Consider the following 6398-nt stretch of genomic DNA (forward strand, 5'->3'; position numbering starts at 1 on the left):
GTACCAACTACCTGCCTCATTAGGTATCATCATCTTCATTTTTTATAGCAAATATTTAGAAGAGGGACCTCTCATGCCATCTAATCCAAACACCTCATTTTACAGATCAGGAAATTGGGGACAGAGAGGTTACAGGACTAGCCAATGGTTACACAGGTAGTAACATTTGAGGCATGATTCAAAACCAGATCTTCTCTGGAGGTGACTGTTAGAAATTTACCTGGCACTCAATCCACCATACCAACTTGCTTCTCAATGTCAAAAGCTATGGAGATCAAGGGTTATGGGAACTGAGTAAAAGTCATTGGATTTGCTGATGAGGTAATTATCAATGTTGAAAAGAATACATTTTGTAGAGGTATAGACAGAAACCAATTTGGAGTTTGAGGAGTGAGTTTATGAGAAGAAAAATAGAGTCAATAATTATGGAAGTTTGGTAGTGAGAGGAGAGAGGAAAAGGTGTTCTCCTTAAAAAAAAAAAAATCTCTGTAAACACAGCCTGACATTTTCTTTCAGTTAGTGACTCATTTTATTCCAATTGAGGAATTCTCAGGGCCAAGATTAGTAATCTGAAAATTGTGGCATCTTTGGTAGGTAACAACTTCTCCCCCCTTCTTTTCCCTACTTTCTTCCTTCCCCACCTCATTTCTAGATACAGAGAGCTATCTACGAGATGCCAATGCTGACCAGGTAGCCTTCAAGGATGTCTCCAGCTTCTGTACCAAGAATATTCAGCATGAAATGTACTGTTCTTGAACTGCCCACTCAGAAAAAGAGGTCCCCAACAGAATTCACAAGGAAATAAGCCCTCAGCGATGGGATCATAGAGATCTTAGGATCTAGACATGAATATTCATCTAGAGCCACATCATCCTACTTATGGCTCTAGGAGTCAATATTGGTTATTAAGACGCACAAAATAATCTCTGTAGCAACTTCTCTGGGTGTTTGTTATTTCTTCTCAGTAGAAAATAAACTTGAGAGCAGAGACTCTTGGTTTTTTTCTTTCTATGCCTAATACCTAGACATACAAAGTTTCTGGTAGTGCGTACCTAACAAATGCCATTGAATTTAACTGAATTCCTATCTAGTCAGTTGGTACTCCAGTTTCTGTATCACACAAAGTAATAGTCAGATAGGAGAAGGATGGTACAGAGGGAGCTCTGCTAGTAACCTCTGTGTGATTGGAAATTTAGGTCTTCCTTGGAAGCATCCCTTCTTTTCTCTGGACCTCATTTTCTTATTTGGTAAAGTGAGAGGGTTAGATTCGGTGATGTCTAAGAACCTCGCAAGTCCTAATATTACATGATACCAGTCCATCCCTTCCATCTGCTTTAACCAGGCAGATACATGGGAGAAAGAAGGAGGGAGGAAAGGAAGGAAGGAAAAGGGAAAGAAAGAAGGAAGGGAAAAGGAAAGAAAGAAGGAAGGGAAAAGGAAAGAAAGAAGGAAACAAGGAAGGAAACAAACATTTGTTAAGCATGTTCCAGGTACTATGCTAAGCTTTTAAAAAAAATATTAACGCATTTGATCCTCATATCCTTGAGAGATAGGTGCTATCATTATTCCCATTTTTCAGTTGAGGAAGCTGAGGCAGAGATTAAATGATTTGCCCAAGGTCACACAAGTAGTAAGTGTCTGAGGCCAGATGTGCAATCAAGTTTTCCTGACTGCAGACCCAGTGCTCGAGCTACCTAGCTGTGCCACCTAGCTGCCTCTATATTGAAATAAAATGAGACACTCAAAGGTAATTCAACAGTTAGCGATGGGAGATTTATTTAGCTGTATCAGAGGAAGGATATTTTTTTTTAAAACGTATTGAGGTTGGGGGCAGCTAGGTGGTGCAGTGGATAGAGCACCAGCCCTGGATTCAGGAGGACCTGAGTTCAAATCTGGACTCAGACCCTTGACACTTACTAACTAGCTGTGTGACCCTGGGCAAGTCACTTAACCCCAATTGCCTCACGCAAAAAAATGTTTTGAGGACTCCTGAGTTGATTGAGTGACACAAAGTTCCCTTGCCCCTGAGTTGCCTGCGTGGCCGTTAGTATTAGGGTGATATATTAAGGCTGCATATATTAGCCTGGAACTTTACATTGCAAGACCAAATCAGAGTGCCAACCTTTGTCTTGCTTTCGTCTGGCTGTATGCGAGTCCCTGCTGTTCTGATATCTTTTTTTTTTTTCTTTTTCTTTTTTCGTGGGGCACTGAGGGTTAAAGTGACTTGTCCAGGGTCGCACAGCTAGTAAGTGTCAAGTGTCTGAGGCCAGATTTGAACTCAGGTCCTCCTGAATCCAAGGCCGGAGCTTTATCCACTGTGCCACCTAGCTGCCTCCTCTTCTGATATCTAGATGAAAAAACTGACATTTCCATGGAGCATGTTGGTGGTGGTATAGGAATTAGAAACCAAGTCTCCTATATCAGTTCTTCTCCCTCCACACCATGCTGCTGTAATCAACTAACAGGAAACCTGTTGAAGGAATATCTGGTATTCATCATTCAGGCAGCCCCAAAATGTGTTCCAAAAACTTATAAGTTGATTGTTTGTGACCCAGACTGCATTTCCCCATAGAGGCTATATTGTACACGATGGCTAGGTTCCCAGCCAGTCCACAAAAGCCTCTTTAACATATGATGTACCTGACATAGGAAATTAAGAGTAGGCCTGCTTAGAGCTGCACCGCCCCGGGCCCCCCCCCAATCACTTTATGAATGCTTGTGAATTCTGAGTTCTACCAAAGCCCGAGCCATTGGTTGGGAAGATCCTTCAGCCTGGCAAGTCTTCTGCTAATGCAAGAAGAAGGTAAGGAGGTGGGGGTGCCAGGTGGGGAGTTCAGAGTGTCACACTTTGATAGTTCAAAAAGGTTTTGGAAAAGGGATCATGGAAGGGGGCAGGGGAGAAAAGAAGGGGGCTGTCTTAAAGAGGAACAAAGCTAGAGTGGCCATTCAGAAGCACAGGTCCTCTATGAGTCAAGCATTCAAAATTTGGGGACTTCCTGGATAACCAATCTGAGTCTTCATTTTCCACTCCTTCCAACGTGTACACACACACACACACACACACACACACACACACACTTATTGTTTGGGGCAGAGGGAAGAAGGGACTCCAATGGGTAGAAATATAGCATGGTGTAATGAATAAAGATCTGGAAGTGAAATCAGCAAGACTTGGGCTCACATCCCATCTCTGACACTTACTCGATGGTGTCAAAAGTCCTCAGTTTCCTCACCTGTAAAATTAGGATAATAAGACAGTGTGGTAGTGAGGCTTAAATGAGATGATGTAAATGAGATAACATAAAATGGTTTGAAACCTTTAAAGACTCTATATAAGTGTCAACTATTATTATTGTTATGAGTCATTAGAAGAGTACCATGGGTAAGCAAGCAAGGAATTTATTAAGTCCCTATCATGTGTTAGTAACCATGTAAAATGCTTCATAAATATTATCTCATTTGATGATATCCAGGGGGTGGGGTTGTATCTGTCCCTTTGCTGTGATGCAGCCCCTTCTGTGTCCAAGGTTGTGTGTAATTTAAGATTCTAAATGTGGGTTCTAATCTGTTCCCCCAGTTTGGGGGAAAACTGACTAAAATCACTGATAAAACGAGTTTAGGTTTTTAAGGGTTTATTGAAAGATAGAAAGAGAAAGATTGAGAACGGAATTCCAACAGCCTGGCATTCCTATCTTTCCTCAATTTTCCTGTGAAGTCCTCTGCCACCACTACCACCACCACCATGAAGTCAGGAACCAAAAAGACACAGAGCTCTCCGCGTAGGCCCTCCTTCCTCCTTCCCGTCCCCTCCCAGAAAATAGGAGGCTCCTCAAATTGATTGGTTGGTAGCCTTGATAGACAGCACCCATGAGCAAACGTCACTTCCTGATGCCAAGGAAAAGCCGCATGGCCTTGCCCTCTGAGGCATTCTCCGCATGGTGGAGCTTTCCTATAGTAAGTCTCCAGTAGGTGGCATCATTCCAATCATTACAGTTGTTAGTATTTTTTGTTCTTCATTTCAAAGAGGACCATGGCATCAGGATAATGTTGTGACTTGTACTGAATTGTATTTAAGTGAGAGAGGGCTGTGCAAGGTCACCACCTTCACTCTCTCCTCCAGAGCCAAGTGGATCCAGTGGCAAGATATAAATCAGGATGACAGGAGATGGCCCTGGATGTTTAAGGCAATTGAGGTTAAGTGACTCTCCCAGGATTGCTCAGCTACTAAGTGTCTGAGGCGAGATTTGAACTCAGGTCCTCTTGACTCCAGGACCAGTGTTCTATCCATTGCTATCTGTGTGTCCAAAGACTGCTCTGGTCAATGAGCCACAGCATGATGCCTGGAGAGATGCCAGTGAATATCATCCCCCCTTGTTTTCTTCCCGGCATGCTTGGCAGACATCCTTTGCCCCTGACAAGGGTAACCCAATTCACATTGTGTCTGTGTCTACTGTGGGCAGGGTGGGATTTTATTAGATACAGCAGGAAGCGGGGCTTCAAGCAATCCTTGAGTGATTCTCAATCAGGCATGAGCAAGACTACAGCTGGAGAATACAGGGGAAGGAGGGGGAGAGGGAGGTAGCAGCATTTTTTCCTCTTTACATCTTGGAGGGCACATTGTCTAATCCTCCCAAATGCAATTGGGTGTAGTACAAGAGGGAGAATCAAGGCTAATTAAGACTACATTGAAAGTGTCCAGTACCAATACTAATAGGTTTCAAGTGTTCTTCCTTGACACTTGGCAAGTGGATTAGCCTAGGACAAACTAAAAGCATAAAGCATACTTAAAACCCTTCTGTCTTGAGGAGCAGCAGCAGATCAGAATTTATTAGTATTGTTGCCTAGTCATAAAAAAAGAAGGTAAAAAATGTATGAAGGTCACAGTTCCCTTTACAGTTGATCAACTTATCTTTCTTTGTCCCCATTCCTATGCAGTGAACAGAGGAGGGGTTTGGAAAGTGCAATCTGAGGGATATTTATGTTGGGTTTAAAAGTAAAGGAGAAAAACAAAACAAAAAGAAAGAATGTCATGGCCAACAACCAAGATTTAAGTTCCCTCTTTTGTCTTGTTTTCTCTTAGAAAACAGCCTTTGCAGTGCACAGGTTAAATTTAACACTGTTAACATTTATTAAAAACCTTCTAGTTGCAAAGCACCATTGACTTAAAAAAAAGACCCAAAACAAAGCATTATTGACCTAAATGAAGGGCAAAGGACAGAATTAAGATTTTTTTATAATATAGTATGTGAATAAGTTTTGTTGATTTGTTTCAGCCATGCCTTACTCTTTGTGGCCCCTTTTTCTTGGCAAAGATACTGGAGAGGTTTAGCATTTCTTTCTCTAGCTCTTTTTTTTTTCCCAGCTCTTTTTATGGATGAGGATACTGAGGTAAATAGGGTAAAGTGACTTGCTCAGGGTCACACAGCCGGTAAGTGTCTGAGGCTAGATTTGAACTGGGGAAGATGAGTCTCCCTGACTCCAAGCCCAGCATTCTATCTACTGAGCCACCTAGCTGCCCATGGGAATAAGACATGTACACAAATTATCATAAAGCAAGGTAAATTACTTTAAGCTTGAATCCAGGGGGTCACATTGAACCAATGGAAGAATACAATAACTACAAATACATTGGTCTCCTCCAGGCAATAATCAGTAAGCATAAAGATATCCAAAAAATGGTTGAACTTGAATATGTTAAGAAATCCACTGGCATTCTCAAATCAAAGCTAAATGAGAAGAATATCTTCAACACAAATGACACCTATATAATACCAGTCAATGTATATTGACAGAACTGTAATAATTACCACCACAAATTTAGAAAACATCCTAACAAAAGCCCATAAAATATTATTGAGGCATAGATCCCATTGCCCTATAGAAAAAAAGCTATAGAAAGATAAACCCTTCCTCACAAAATAAAAAGGATTGGACCTTCTAATATATAATCTAGCCACCAAGTTACATCTTATAATACATTTGGTAAGTGTTGATTTTCTTGTAGGCTGAAATGATATGTTTCTTTCATAGACTAACATAAATTCACATCTCAAAATAACCCTGAAAAATCAACTAACAGAACAGACCATTATCACAGACAAAACTTGCTCATCATCTCCTAGACATAATATTGATCCGTGATAAGTTGAGTGTTTTTAAATAGGCGTTGCCATACCCAAAACTCATAATCCTAAAAAACGTGAAATTAAAGCCTTCAAAACACAGAAACCTAGCAGAGAAGAGATCCAAACTACAAAGGAACAGAAGGAGCTACATCTTGTTCCTTTTTTCTCCATACAATTATACCAAGGATGTTTCAGTGACCCTACAGAAGATGAGCTCACATCCTAATGCTTTCATTCAACTACAAAAAGCTATGGAATAGGCCATAGCATGTT

Source organism: Dromiciops gliroides, chromosome 3, assembly GCF_019393635.1.
Source record: "Dromiciops gliroides isolate mDroGli1 chromosome 3, mDroGli1.pri, whole genome shotgun sequence".
Lineage (NCBI taxonomy): Eukaryota > Metazoa > Chordata > Mammalia > Microbiotheria > Microbiotheriidae > Dromiciops > Dromiciops gliroides.